Raw genomic sequence first — 16,925 nt, 5'->3', positions numbered from 1 at the left:
TGGTGAATGGATGAAAATTGTGTTTTCCCACACAACGGAATACTATTCAGTAATAAAAAGATATAACTCCTGCTATACACAAGATGGATTCATTTCAAATTTATTTTACTGTGAAAGAAGCAGATTCGAAAGAATATGTAGTGTACATTTTTATTTATGTGACCTCTTGGATTTGTCAAAACTCATAGTTGTACACTAAAAAGTATGATTCAGAGGTATGTAAATTATAGCTCAATAATAATTTGTTTGAATGGTATCAATCTGCTGTAAGTGTCGCCTCCTGGTGCCTTTCACTCAGAGATCAATGTAAATAAACATAGAGAGAGGAAGGAGGTTTTGATGTAACAGGATAATCACGATAAAAGACAGACAATACATACTGGGAGATCTATTCTATGCCAAACACTGCCCTTAATGTTTCATATGCATTATATAATTTAAAAACCTACTAGTATAGACACTTTCCAGATAAAAGACATCTTAGGTAGGTCAAAATAACTTTACCAAGGACTATTTGGGAAGGCAGAGACTGATTTCAGCCTTGTTGCTGTTCTTGTTTTTGTCTTTACTTAGTATAATTCCAGAAAATACTTTGCATTTAGCTAATAAGTAATGTAAAAATAAAGGTATCTTTTAATTTGAGGAGATTCCATTGAAATTATGTTCACAAAGAAATTGTTAGAACAAGCCCTTCAATAAACTTGTGAAATGTTCTTAATGAAAAATAGTGGAAGGGACAAATAGAAATAGGGACTAAGGACATACTTAAATTTTTGTAGAAAAAGCCAAAATTTTACAATGGAATCAACACTTCACTTTCCATATGATCCACATGATAATTCTAAGGGTTCATTAAATGCAAAGTACTGAAAAATGATTCTGCAGTTATTAGTTAGATTAGGGTAATAATTAAATGTCAGGTTGATAAGCTCTTGAATAATGAGGTTGACAAAGAGGATAGTAGATCAAATCAAACTGCAAGAATAACAGAATTGCATACTGTACATTCCAATGAGACTCAAGTAGACACTATGATGAGGAAATCAAGATTTTAAATTTCAAAATTTCATTTTTGATGTATCAAAGTTTTCTCAATTTTTCTGAAAGACCAGTTTTTTTGTTTTTGTTATCAATTGTTTGCAAACACATGCTTTAAGTATAATTAAAATCATGCAAGATTAGCCATGAAAAATCAAAATTATCATTATAGGTCAATATTACTATAAAGCTTATGATATAGAAATAAAGGTTTATGTATCTGCATTAACATTAATACTTAAGGCTTGCTTTTATTTTGCATTAAATGGGTACTAAAATAGTACACACTTATACATATGACTGAAGATAAATGGAATATATCTGCTTTCATGATGAACATTTAATTAAGTTTTATCTTTTAATAAACCTTGATCAGGTTTATCTACCTCAACCTTTTCTCACCCTTTCATAAATATGATAAGTAATGAGCAAAGATTTGTGAAATAAATGAATTAGTGTGTAGTTAACTGACTGACCCTAACCAATTTGATCTTGCACAATTTTACTTCCTTTTCTTTCTAATAATGTGGTCACAGAAAAATTTTGAGAACCATTAGAATTAGCTACTTCCCTCCAAAATGTTTTATTATTTATTTATAGTAAAAGTGAGTCTCAGACTGTTATGACAATTGTCAAACATTTAATTAGCTGATTAGTTGCTAGTAGGTATGTTTCATACAACCTCTTCACTAACCTAAAGCAAATCCTAGTTCCCTGCTTTTCAGATGCTCAGAGAAGTACCCATGTAAATGTCCATTTAAAGCAAACACATCAGAATTCCAAAGGCCAGAGTTCCACTACTGTCCTAACAAGAATCAGGCATCTAGAATTCCCAGGTTCAAGGCTGGCACAGAGTCATTTAGAGGGTGAGACAAGGACATCATCTGTAAGGGTAGTAGCAATAGGTGTTGCTGTTATATGGTCTCTTCAGCCAAGGACAGGGAGTATCTCGAAAATAATTTCCCCAATCTGTATTTTCTACTAACCTTATCAATGAGAGCTCATCATTAATATTCAACATGTTCATTAACAGGCCATTTTTTTCCTCATTTCTCATTAAAACAAATTTTTCAAGTTTACCATGCTAATTAAGAAAGTGCTGATCACAGTACAGAAAATAGAATCATGTTTTAACCACACACTGAAGAATATAACTATCTGATGAAAAAGTATACTCTTTGGAATGCTGTCTGCACTTGGGTTATAACTTAACCTAAAATTAAACAGTATTACAATTCATGGTGAAGTGTTTTTAAGAATCACAGTTGTTATATGATAGGAAAAATGAACATCAATAGTGTTAATTATATTTTATTCTGTTTCTATTAAGTGTTCAGTAACTTTGGATCACTTTTCTTTGTAGGAAAAGGTTGTTCTTACTCTATATAAAATTAAACAGCAACAAGCTTCATTTACCAAAAGAGACAAAATAGCAATATTTCTAGACTATGGATTGCTTTACTTAGAAATTGCCTTGTTTCTTCAGACTATCATTTTTCCGAGCTTAAAAATTATGAAAGCAAATAGATTTTCCATGAACATATACTAAAAGATTTTCAAAAATATGCATTATATGTGTTTCAAACTACATTACGTCTAATGAGCTGTTAAGTGTTAATTTAAGGGATAACCATTGGCACTTTAAGCTTTTGCAATTTGAGGAAAATATTTGAAATGGAAGAAGCTATTTTCAGTCTTTTATAATAAACTGAGAAAAGAACCAAGAAATTAGTAGTTTCTCAAAATAGAAATGTTATGCCAGTGTGGCTCCACTGAAGGAATCACACTACAGGAGAAAAGCAAAAAGAAATATGCATCTAATAAATAACATTTTCCTTTATAGGTTTGTATAATTAGATCAACTACCACAAGGGGGACAATAACCTTGCAAAAGAATTCAATTCTTGTTAATAGAAGGACAGTCAGAGATGCAGCAAATCACCCTAGATACATGGGCTCTGGTATTATTTCTTAGTAATTTCTGATTGGCTTTTAGGAATTTTGCTGTTCCCTTAAGTGAAAGTCTCAAGTAAAAGCCTGTATTAGCAGTAACATATGGGACATAAGTTGTCATCACTGGCATTTTCATTACAAAAGCCACCAGCTCTCTAGACTTCAGTTCCATCATTTGTTAAAAATATGGAATATTATTCAAGGTAACTAAATAAGTTCTCACTTTTCATGCACACCCTCTCTTTCAAGCATATACAAATGGTTTATAAAGTATATGAAAATAGAAAATTAAATGACAGAGATTGGCTCTGAAACAAGATAAACACTTTTAGACGATGCTGAAAGTAGAACACACCACAGCAATCAATGCTGCTTTTCTTTCATTCCAGAAGTAGGAAGAAGCATGCAGGAATTTAGCAGGGATGAGTAATAAGATCTAGCCAATTCTAACCAAAAAGAGTAGGGTTTGGATAAGCTTCCAAAGAGGTCTTATCAAAGGGGCACACAGAGGAGACCCTAGGAATAGGGAGAGAATGCTTATCACAAGGGCTTAGGGGAAATCATATCAGGAATGTATATTTGTGACTTTGCAAGCTGTTATCTAGAGCAGATGCTCATGGGAAGGGTTAATGTCAGTTCAAGACCACTTGGCCACACAAAATTGATAGCTAGGCAGTGATATTAGGGGGTAATTTACCTAAACTCTCACAATGGGTAACTAGGGTACTTCTACGTGGTGTTTTCAATGTCTTAGACTAGTTTATGGTTCTCATTCTCAGCAAATAAAAATGGTTCTCCAGACATCGTATCATTTTTTTTAAGTAGTAAGACAGAGAAAAGGAGGAGAGAGCACTTCCCATTTCCCCTGTCTTTATTCCATTAGCTAGAGTGTACCCATAAAATCACAACTATCTCTAGGCTAGGACGCTACAATATAAACTCTATATTCCAGCTGACCATATGCATAGCTACAATGTAGGTGTGCTATTACTGTAGAAAAAACAGTGATTCTCTGGGACAACTAGCAATCTTTGCCACAAATTTTGAACAAGTAATTGATAAATATACATTTAATTAAGAATACATTGAATTGAATATTAAACATATAATATTTGTGTGAGAAACATTAAAATAAAATAAAAATTAGATGTAACTAAAAGGATGGAAGAGGTGATGTTCAATGGTATTTAAAGTATCTATGAAATAAAGAAGATAAACATTTAATAAAAACTAGAGGATTCAAGCAATGAAATTAATGGTTTGATTCTATAGGTATATATTAAATAATGTACCCTTATATAGAAAATACATATTACTTTCAAGCCATCAAGGAATTATAACAAATATTAGGCACTTTCTAATTTAAAATGGATATATTAACTACATAAAAAAATTTAGTTGAATATTTAACTAAAATAGAAATAATTAAAGGTAAATAGTGTGAGTTTACATATCATCCATGTATTTATTTGACAATGGAATAGCGGAAGAGAGCATTAAAACACAGATTGTAGGACCATACCCTCAGAGTTTTTGACTCAGAAAAGCACTGATATCTTAGGAGTGCAACTTACAAAAACATACATGATTAATTAATATTTTTGCAGCTTAACAACAACGTAAATATTATAAAGCAAAAATAAAAAAAGCAGGAGATAGAGAAGTAGACAGAAACATTTTAGTAGTAAAAGACTTCAATTTCTTCTCAGTGACAGACTAAGTAAAAAATAAGCATAAAGCAAGGATATAGAAAGGCTATATCATAAAATAATTATGTAGATGTCAATAACATATATGAAAAAAGATAAAACTTCTTTCAGTGGCAATGAAACATTCATGGTGACTCATCATATATTAGATTCCAAAGTAAATTAAACGAAATAAAGAAAAGTTGTAGGTGTAGATGATTTACCTTATCACAATGTGATAAAATTAGACAAAAATCAGAAATCATAAAAGGTCCTCTCTCAAGGAAGTTACACAAAATACACTAACAAAATTCCCTCCTAAACATACTTTGGGTCAAATTTAAAATATTTTAAATAATTAAAATAATTAGAATAATATGAAAATCAGAATATCAGAACCTTGACATAATTAAAGTAGTGTTTAGGGGACAATTTAAAGCCTTTCATATTAATAGTAATTAACCATATAATGAAATTATATTAAACAATAATTATAAAATATTAGAAAAGCACAACAAAAGAAGTTTAAGGGAAATAAAAGGAAGAGATTTATTAAAACAATAGTAGGTGACTTAGTGGATTATATAACACAGTTCATAATTGGTAGCTCCTGTAACATCATCATCTTATGACCCACGATTATGTAGTCACCTAATCCAAGAGCAAACACTGAAATGTTCTTCAAAATGAGGAAAGTGACTTACCAAAGAAGGCATAGCTCCAATACCTTAGAGGTCTCTTCTGTATATCTCTTATTAGACTTTGGCAGATTCTCATTCAGCTTCTTGCTTCTCCACACACACGTATCAACATTGATCAGCTGAAACAAAAGGAAAAGTAGCAGGTTATAGGTTCACAAGCGTCACTACTCAGTGGAGAACCTTCTGTCCTTTGGGTTACACTCAGACCTAGCCATCTTTCAGGTTGTTTAATAAATTGTTCTGAATGGCATGCCCAGGTGTGGCATATGTTGTTCTCATATTCCTGAAATATCAACTGCAACAACCAATCTTAACAATGTTGGGTTCAACTGGATATTTCAAACTTATAAAATTGAAATAGGCCACCTCCAGCACTAGGTTTCTCCAATTTATAGAAAGATACAGAACAGCAAACTCAGCATGTGAACATCAAGAGCAATACTTAGATGGGAGTCCCTGCAGATGCCAAGGGCCTAATCATTAGCCTCAACACCCATCCGGCCGCTCAGTGTTGAGCTGAAGGGGGTGAGATGACGGAGTGGGGCGGAGGTGCACATCAACTTACAGGTCTGAGTTCCACATAGCAATCAATATTTCTTCCAATAGTTTCATGAGATTAGCTTCCAATTTACCAAAAGAAGAACATACTCAATTTTAAGCATCATCAAGCTCAGGAAAACCCAAAGCTATGGCTTCACTCAGGTCTTTATTGTTGTGTTTGTTTTAATAATCACCTAATCCACATGCAGTTTACTAATAATCAGTGTGTTTTTGTTTAGGGTTTTACCATAAACAACGTTGCCTAGTACTACAGCTGAAATTCTACCATTATCAGGTTTCTAGTAAGTGGAGTCAGGCAAATTCAAGAATCATTTCCATTGGGAGAGAATGGAAGAGGAGAAAATTTTGTACTGTTACCTTTACTCATACCTGCCCTGCATAGTGACTGTATTTGTAACTGTGTGGTAAATGTCCTTTAGGGGGTTACCTAACATGTCCCAGGCCACAGAATTCCAGCATTTGGATGAGTAGTAGTTCCAAAGAGAGTATTTCCTCAGGAATCAACTTCTACCTTATTGTATATATGTCTCTCACCAAAATATCATTTTCCCCAGGATCTATCAACAAAATATCATCAGATTATCATTTACTGGGCCATCATGTTTTGTAGACTATCAAGGTTAGAAAGTTCTCTTAAGACAAATTTGTGTAAGAGTGCAGTAGAGTTCATGGAATCCTGCAGCAAAAAGTGGTGATGTCCTCAGAGACAGGTTTCTCAAGAAGCTAATAAAGCTTAAATTGCAGGATTCCTCATTTGTACAGCTGGTCCTGAGAGATTCCTTAATAACTTTATACTAACAATTTAAATGTTTTTCTAAGAAAAACGTCACCTCATTTATAGGAGCTTTAGATACTAAAATATGAATCCACCGGCAGCATTTTAGTTTGTTTTAGTAGAGAAAAGCTAGGCAACTTCCAGAACAATAAATAAAACAGCATTGGCTATTTTTACTTACTACAAAAGAGAACACATCCAAAATAGAAATTTCAATTGGGATCACCACTTGATTAAGTGATTATAATCCATAATCAATTCCCTTGTCCCATCCACATTCTGTACAGTCCAAAAATAAACTAAATGGGAACCTTTAGGGAATCAATTAACTGGCATCACATAAGTTTCTTTCTATAATAATAGCCCTTACTCCATAAATCAGTAAGGTAATATATACATGTACCAATTACCACGTGAATTTACTAAAATTTTATATGCAGGCACTGGAAAAGAAATCAAAGAATGAGTTTGAGGCCCTATGGGCCAAATATGTAGCAATCATGAGTGAAAACTCTATCACTAGACCATGTTAACCTTCTACCTTGATCTGTGGAACACAAATTATTCTGGGTTCCAAGGACTTTACATTTACTTAGACCAATGTGTAACAATCCCTGAACAATTACCATGGTGCACACTTGACAGGTCTCTTTGGGAAAGGCAAAAAGGAAGATTTATAAAATGTACTTGTTATGCTATTATAGGAATCTTCATCTTTGCTGCCTGGATTTAACTCCTTTAAAAAGGATCTGGAATTGTGAAATGACTCATTTCTTACAACTGGGTAAGATGCTTTGATTTTCTATTAGAGTGATTCAAGATAAGCCACCACTTGCCATATCTTGATTTTTTGCTTGTTTTATTTTGCTTAGTTTTATATAACTCTTTATCCTTTTACAATCAAATTGGACTTCAATGAGTTGCCCATTTCCTTCCATCCCTAGAACTCCATAATCAATGAATAGTTTTTGCATTTAAATGAAGTTGTTTGGCCTCTATTAACCTGTGGTTACATCATTCCAAATAAGACCAGGGGACCCACTAAAATAGTAACAAATACTACCAATATCTCTGCCTCTCAAGGAAACACCACTACAGTGCATTTCAACAATATTATCATTATCATAAAAAATGTAGTCCTCCATGATTTGATGAAAGCCTTATTAACCATCTCTAGGGATATTAAATAGGAACTAGGTAGCAGTAGATTGCACAACTTATGCCTATTTTGGCATTCATAAATAATCAGTTTTTCTATTTCTTCTACTACCTTCAACCAAGTAAATTCTGGCATCTCTTTATTTAGTGAGAGATAACTGAGTCCAAACTCAATCAACAAACAACTAGAACCATTCACACTTTCTTTTCCTACTTGGAATATTAAATCCTCAATCAATGCACTCTTTAAAAAACTGAGCTTTACTAAAATCTGTTTATTTCTCTTTGGTCAAATGCTCTTAAAATCCATACTCACAAATATCATTCATATATTTTCCAACATAAATTAACAAAGCTTTGCAATACTTTTACTTTTAACTTTTTTTTTCTCCCACATTAACTTTATAATTGGCCGCTTGGGAACGCTATATTCTCAGTCACATTACAGATCTGAATAAAATGATGAAATGAGAATTAGTAGAGGTGTGCATGAGAAGTTTGACTGATCCCGGAATTGTTATAGTCTTCATGCAATACAAGAATAGCCTCATGAGACCTTGGTGAGCAAAGGTTGCTTCTGATGACAAGGGAGGTATGGTTAGTGGGTTTTTGGGGTACTCCAGCAATCTTCATGCAGCCCCTCCCCAATGCAGTCATCTGTTTTCAAGTTCATGCTCTTTCATACACTTTATTAATTACTTAAATTTAAAATGATATAGTTTATATAATTAACAGTGGCTAAACTTAATTGAATAAATGTTTCAGACACTGTTTTGAGCATGTCATATATGTTAATTAATTTATCTTTCACAACACCTTACAAAGAAGTATTGTTATTCAAATGAGAAAACTAAAGCAGAGATGTCAAGTTGCCCAAAATTACAAAGCTAGAAAAGAGTAGAACCAGAATGTAAATATACTTACTATACTGAGATTCAGAGTTCAGTGGGTATTTAATTCATAAACCCATATCAAATTTTGACTTCAGCTTTCAGGTCTATCATCATAAAATGTAGTTGATAAAAAAATCCTTTAAATGTAGTCATAGAAATGATTATTGTCTTTTTACTTGAGCTGAGAAATTGGAGCTTTGAGCTTTCCATTCTCTTTCTTTAAGATGTCCAATACAGATGGAGAAACCAGCTCATCACATAGATTCCTTGGAGTCCTGGTGTCTTTTATATGTTTATAAATTTTTTCTGTGGAATGGCTTCACTTGGACTTTATTACAGTCATTCATAGATGGTAACTTAGTTATTTTGCCAATGCATGCAATGGACTTCCATGAGTCACGTATCTTAATTATGCTTTTAAGTGAAAGAACCAAACCAGGCTAGAAAACTAATTCCAGACTTCCAACAGTACAATGAGAGTTGCTTTTATTCAGATCAATCACCTGACTAGATTCAGACTAGTCAACTTTGATAAACATATATTCTGTGTAGCCAATTAAACAGAAAAGGATATTGTATACTTTACTAAATCATTGGAAAGTTTGGTGAGGAAAGCTTGAAGATAAGCTACTAGATTCTAATATGGTGGAAGATGGCTATTATAAAAATGAGAATTGTCCCAAATAAGGGCATCAAGACATACTGAGTAGACAGAATACAGTGCATGACAAATATTCTAAGGAGAAAAAAGGTCCGTATAATCTAAAGACAAAAAAGGACCATTTACTGACCTATTTGTATATATTCTGAAGAATATAATACTCATCATCAGGTTATTGATAAGAAAGAAAATCCTAGTAAAATAATAGCATAAAGATATTTTTAAAGAAGGAAAACATTTAGTTTCACAAAATTTTTCTAGTATCATGTTTAATTAGAAACACTAGAAGCAGTGCCAATAAAATCACAATCTAGATATGTTATTCAGCTATCATTATTATTATTCAACAATGCCCTGGAAGTTGTAGCCTATATCATCTGGTAAGACAATGTAATGAGAGATATAAAAATTGGAAAGGAAAATTTGTAATGCTTTATACTTGCCAATAATTTTTTTATAACTGGAAAATTCAAAAAGTTTAAGTAAATCGATATACAAAAGAGCAAGAAACTCGAGGAAGCTGTGTGGTTAAAAGATAATACTATTTAGAAATCAATAACATATAGAAACAACTACCAATTATGATACAACTTTTGATGTATAATTAAACAATAAGAAAGGATAAAATGCATATAAAATATACCTAGAATTATACAATGTCTATATAAAAATAATCTTCTAAAATATTTTAAAATCTCCTTAAATAAATAATATAGAGTAGATAAAAGGGTTACATAAGTTAGGTTTATAGATAGGAAAATTCAATATTAAAATGTCAATTCTTCTTATGTTAATCAATACATCTAATGTACTCAATAAAAATGACAAAAGGAGTTTTGACTAGAAAATATGATTGTAAATTTTACAGGAAAAAAAATAGAACCAAGTAGAAATATCTCGGGAAATTCTGAAAACTAAGAATAATATGCAACGCTACTCCTAACAGACAACAAAATATAATGTCATAATAATTAAAACATGTGATACTGGTACATGAATAGACAATTCAATAAACTAAAAACTAAAGATTTAAAATATCTCCAGATGCATGAAGACTTGTAATATGTGATAAAATTGATGATTCTGATCAAGGGAAAATGATGGAATGTTAAAAAAAAGTGATGTAAGCCTATCTGATTGCTAATTTAACAGAAAGGATATTATGGAACCAAACACCGAAAACTAAGATAAATTATAATTTGATTTAAGCTATGTTAAAGAAAAACTCAAGAGGAAGAATAACAAAGAATAGGAGGAACAGCAGAAGAGGACAAGGAAAGAAAGAGCAGAGGAGCCTATAAAGAAATAAAATTATTGAAGAAATCATGGCAAAATTTTGCTTTTATAATTTATTTTTAATTTCCAATTTTTATTAGTTTCAGGTGTCCAAAACAATGTACTAGTTAGACATTTACACCGCTCACAAAGTGATATGCCCCCTACAATCTACTACCCCTCTGACATCGTATATAGCTGTTACAATTCCATTGAGTATCTCCCCTATGCTGTACTTTACAATATGTGACTATACACGTGTACATATATATATATATATATATATATATATATATATATATACACATTTAATTAGAGTTGCCATTTAATATTATTCTACTTCAGCTTCAGCTGTATAGCGTAGGCAAAGATAAATAAAAAAACTTCCAGAAATTTTAACTGACAAATTTGAAATATAAATTTAAAAAAATAATTGACTATGACAAAAAAATAAGTTACACCACCACACTGGAAGTAAAAGACAAAATCAAACTGGGAAAATATTTGCAAAATATACTAAAAAGGATAATTTAATTAAAAGTTAAAGAATTTGAAATCAATAAGAAAGAGGGCAATAGGTGAATATCAAATATAAAATAGTTTTAAACAGTAAATTTATTGAGACAGAGACGTTTCTTCCCATCAATTACCTATCAATTGAAAGGATAATACTCAATTTCACTTATTAAAGAGAAATGAATATTAAAATGAACTGAAATATATCTACAGCCATTACTGCAACTAAAGTTCTAATCATTTGGGAGCATATTAAATTGGGATTTAGGTTCTCTTGCACATTGCTGTGATTAGCGCAGTATACTGTTACTGTTTCATAGTCCAGCATCCATAAAAGTAACATGGCAAAATTTATAAAAACATCAAACATGTATTATAACATTTGACCCTCAAAAATATGTATTGATATTAATTGGAGATGCACATACACACACGCATAAATCAATTGCTTACACTAAAATCATTTTTATTTTTTTTAATTAAAATTTATTCGGGTGACAATAATTAGTAAAATTACCTAGGTTTCAGGTGTACAATTCTGTAATACAATATCTATATATCACATTGCATATTCACCCCCCGGAGTCAGTTCTCCTTCCATCACTAAAATCTTCAAACCACATTTTTTATGGATTTGAGGACATGAAAGAAGAACTGAATTAATGGAAAGTTAATTGGTGGGAAGATATAAGGATGCAGATAAAGAAAAGATCTTACTACTTAATCTGTCAATTTAAAGTGATGTAAGTGATGCTTAATATCACTTGCTAAAAATATTTTTAAGAAAGGGAAATATAGTGATTTCATAAGAACAATTCTTAAACCTACCATCCAGCTTTAACAAATCAATCTTATTCCACATAGCAAGTTTGTTCTTTTGCACTGTTTGAGGAATTCTATTGTTTTAATATAGCATATATATTTATCATTTTCACTATTAAATTCTTCTGGAGGACATAAACACTCATTGCTGTTTGGTATATACTTGGGAGTGAAATAGATTAGGAAAGATTGCGTTTAAAAGATACAGTTTTAGTAGATACTGGCATCACCATTACCTAATCTGTGACCTTGTACATATTTTTCTCTGTGTCTCTGTTCCTTCCTCTGTATACCAAGGGTAACAGTACTTATCTGATGAGGTATATATGAGGATTTAATTACATAATATGTGTAAAGTATTAAGATGAATGTCTGGAACATTGCAATTCCATATTAGTCATTTAATACCATCACCTTCTATAAGATTGTTCTATAATTCTTTATGTAAGGTAATTCTTTATGATGAGCTACAAATAATGAACTACACAAGAAAATATTAACATGTTATCGTAATAATCAAATGATTTTCAAGTAAGGATGCCTTTATAAACATGCGGGTTTCTAATTTCTCCATCCAGCAATGCAACACTTGCATTTATTTTTCAAATTACAATACCCCATGACTTTATCATGCCAGCCTCTAGGAAGTCAAGTGTTGTATCAGAGCCTCTTTGTTCATTCTCTCAGGCAAGCCCTAGGAAATGCTAACTCACTTCAAAACTCCGAGTTCTGTTGCCACTTGCCACCGCAGTCAGTTGTTCTTAAGAACACAGCTCAACTGCTTCCATCCTGATAGGACTCCTGAAGTGGTTTCCTCTATTTACCAGTGTGTTTAATTCTATTCTGTGAATGTAATGGGCCCCTAAATAATACTTTGGAATGTGGCTATATAAATGAAAATATAAAACTTAGGCAATAATTTAATGAGATAACTAATTATTTCCATTTTATTTTACTTTTTGAGCACCTACGAGCACTCGTGTCTGTTTTGGAGAGTCTTATAATTCCCTCAAATCACATAGAAGTTCAAGCAAGATACTCATTTCTGAGTAGTCTGCATTTTTTTTATTAATTTATTCCTCCTGTAACATCTTAAGAAAAGAAAAACATTTGGTCTATTAAAATGCTTATTGCATAATATAAACAGGAAAAAATGTATTTTCCAATCTATTAACCTCTTTCAGAATAATGTTATATTGGATAAAATAAGAATCTCAATATTGACTTTAGTTATTTTTCTAGTGTCTTTAACTTCATTCAAACCGGTAGCTAGAAGACTAAGAGGAGGTGAGGGAGTGACACCGCATGAATCATGAAAGAAGGGTAAGTGAGAGATACAGGTGTTTCAGGCAACAGTGAATGATGGGAATTGTGAAAGACTGATGTCCATATCTGAATAAAAAGAGACAAAAACCCACTGGAGAAAACTCTAAAGGACAAATTTAGCCTTTTGTGAAGCTGTAAGGTGGATGAGCTAAGTTTTGAATCCAGGTCTATTTGATGTTGAAATCCATCTATCTTAAACTCTGCACTGAGGGCTTTAGTTGTAGTTCACTTCAAAACCTGTACCTTAGTGGACAATTTTCCAAAATCTTCTACAGTCACACTTTGTCCAGCCTTTTCTTAGAATGGGCTTCTAGACACATTCTTAATTCAATCCATAATACCTTGATTCTGCTCATTTCACTCACAAGGGCTGATTTTAATTTCATATTCTGAATGTTCCTTGTAAGTGCTATATATCAGGATTGTAGTAACATATAAAAAGATGTCTGGTGTGCTGTCAGTTTCCCATGTCATCTGACTGCATGACAAGCAAAGTGTGGACTTAAGTATTTCTTTGCTTCTTGCTCCTCATAGCACTTCTTAGCCACAATGCTATGTAACTTATGTTTCATGCACAGAAGGAATCAGAAAAGTGAGGAATGTATAGATCAGGTTATAGAGCAGTCTATTTTAACTGAAAAACACATGGAGCCATGAACAATTAGATCATTTCCCAAGGTTACTTTAAATAGTGGAAATAAGTTAATAAGTGGGTAAGTAAATGAATAAATGAATCCAAAGTCAGTTCCTCCTTCACTGTTTAATAGATCATTGTGTTATTTTATAACATTACATCATTTCTTCCTCTGGTATACACTGTTAATGTAAAATTTCCTAAAACTGTTAAAATGAATTTCAGTAAAATATATTTTGTGTAGAAAATGTATGATTATTTTTTCTTTTTGTTAATACTTATTTGGAAGATAGAATATGATACTCTCCATATGTGTGTGAATATTTTGTCTTTATATTATTTATGTTATCTGTCTCAGTGACAATAAAATATAACCCAACCCAACCAATCTTCTTACCGGGGGATTGGAGCCATGAGTATCATATGTTATTAACTGGGTAAATAAAGCCTGTCTCTTTAGAGTGTAAAATTGCAAAGCGTTTTGGTGATTTGCACGTGTCAATGCTACTTCCAGTAAGTCTCTTTGTGTAAGAGGAAAAAAAATGGTTTTCCAATATATGTCAAATATGCTGTTCAGAGTTGAAAAACTAGTTGAAAAAGACAGTAGCTGTGAAAAGCTGAAGGGAATGTGGATGAGAGGATAGCCATTTATTTTACTGTGGGAATTGATTTATACCAAATAAATGGCATAAAAAAATCAGACCTTTCTCCAAAAGTTCAAATATGGATACAAAGGATGAAAGTGTAAAAGGTCAAACTGTGCTTGCCAAAGTAAGAGCAGGAAGTAGTTATCAAATACATTTTGTCCAAGTTGGTCCAAAAGAATTGGAAAAAATATCATTGCACTCTAGGAAATTATCATTCTGTATGACTCTTTTCCAGAAAAATACAATTCCTTATAAGATTTCCATTTAACAATTAAGTTAACTTTTTCCACTTAATTACTCAACGTTTTTTCTGAATAAACTGACCTTTCCATTGCATAGGCAGGGAAGTGGTTATGAGCAGTGATTATGGGGTCAGGTAGGGCTCAGTCTGAATCCTTGCCTTGTTATTACTAGATGTATGCAAGCAAATTACTTAAGCTCTCTATGCTTCAGTAATATAGTCATACAAATAAAAATAGTTTCTATCTCACACAACCGATTTAAGGATAAAAAGAGACATTAATGCAATGCACTTAGTAGAATGCCCGGCAATTGGTAAGCATGATAAGCATTCAATATTTGATAGCAAGGATAAATATTATATATTTATGTGTGTGTATATGTATACATATATACATATGTATATATACCATTACAATATTTATACATATATATAATATTTATATATATATAATATAGATCAAAAATGTATACACATTTTAAGAAAGGAAAACTATATTAAAATTGTAATATTCAATATATACTGATAACAAAAGATGAATACAAGTCACATTTCACTTCTGCAATTACAAGAGGTGCTCAAAGTGGTTTCCATCAGCATAACTTTAATACGGTTTTTTCCTTTCTTAAAATGTATATACATTTGTTGGCACCCTCTGTGTATATATATACCCTGTGTATATATGTGTGTGTGTATATATATATATATATATATACATATATATATATGTATATATATATATATATACCCTCTGTATATACACACACACACACACACACACATGGATGATAGATAGTTAGATACAGATATAAATATAGATATAGATGATATATAGATATAAATGTTAACATAGTGGCCGCACAACACTAACGTGTAAAACTGTGTGTGTATGTGTGTGTGTATGTGTGTGTATTAGTGATATTACATATTTGATGCCTGACATTAATAGAGGCATCTTCAATTAGCTGATGTGAACCATGCCTTTAACAAGGCGAAGATGCACTTCTGATGTGCAGCCAGCAGCTTTTCTAGTATGCACCACACATTAGAAAACAATAACTATGTTTTCAGTAATGTTCTAAGAGATTTAAAATGTTAAATTATTTCATTCTCTAACAAACTCATGAAATGCATTATTGTTGTAATCTCTATTCATACTTAGAGAAATGGAGACAGGGGGCTGTTAAGAAATGTGCCTAAAGTCATACAATCAATAGGCAGACTGCATACATACTATCTGGCTTCAAACTCTATGTTCTTAAGCGTTATTGCTTTGTACAGAGCAATTTGAGTTTTTAACTCTTGAGAATTACAACATCAGAAGGAATCAGAAGCACTCTGTCACTTTGCTTTTCAGCAAATGAGATTTTATAGGTTTTCTTTTTACAAAGGGGCAGTTAGAAATTGAAGACTGTGCATCCCCAAGGTAATGTATTTGAAAAGAATTAGTAAATATTGTTAAAGAATTGTGGCCAGACACTCTTCATTTCTCCTTTCAAAAAAGCAGTCAGGGATCTCCAATTGATCCATAACTTCAGGACATAAGGAGGGATAATTGAGTTTTCTGGCTTTTACCTTAAATGGTTATGTAAAAGGCCTGTTTCTACCACACAGGACCAGCCTCCAGCAATCGAAAGTAACTTCATATTAAGAATAAAATAGTGTTTTTTAAATAAATTTTGTTCATCTAAAGAGATTATAGAAATGATTAGAATATTCCAAAATGGATTTCTAAGGCTTGAATTCTGAAGATAAGGCTGAGGATAAATGTCATCCTCTACACATTTCAGGGCTCTCCATGCTTTTGTGAAAAGTTACAGATTTAAACTCTGTGTCTCTTACCCTTTAGCTAGTGCCATTTCAAGAGAATAGAAAATTAAACCAATGTAAGTTTTGCTATATGCATTACACAAAACTAATATTTTTAAGGAATTTTAGATTTTAAAAATTTATTTGTACAGTTAGTCATGTTTTCACTAACTGAGCTGTAACAGTTCATCTAATTTCCAGTTAATATTGTTCATTTATGGAATACT

At 31.9% G+C, this 16,925-nt stretch overlaps 1 long non-coding RNA gene across 1 annotated transcript in view; it reads right to left on the bottom strand.

The window, feature by feature from the left end:
- Positions 1-16,925, bottom strand: part of LOC148758550 (uncharacterized) — a 57,621-nt gene that overhangs the window by 28,472 nt on the left and 12,224 nt on the right. Inside the window, exon 2 of the long non-coding RNA XR_016020555.1 lies at positions 5,384-5,499. This is a non-coding gene — a long non-coding RNA (uncharacterized LOC148758550). The remainder of the gene's footprint in view (positions 1-5,383; positions 5,500-16,925) is intronic.

Source organism: Rhinolophus sinicus, chromosome 3, assembly GCF_057876585.1.
Source record: "Rhinolophus sinicus isolate RSI-liver-muscle chromosome 3, RSI-T2T, whole genome shotgun sequence".
In the NCBI taxonomy this organism is placed as follows: domain Eukaryota; kingdom Metazoa; phylum Chordata; class Mammalia; order Chiroptera; family Rhinolophidae; genus Rhinolophus; species Rhinolophus sinicus.
This window is presented reverse-complemented; position numbering and strand designations above follow the sequence as displayed.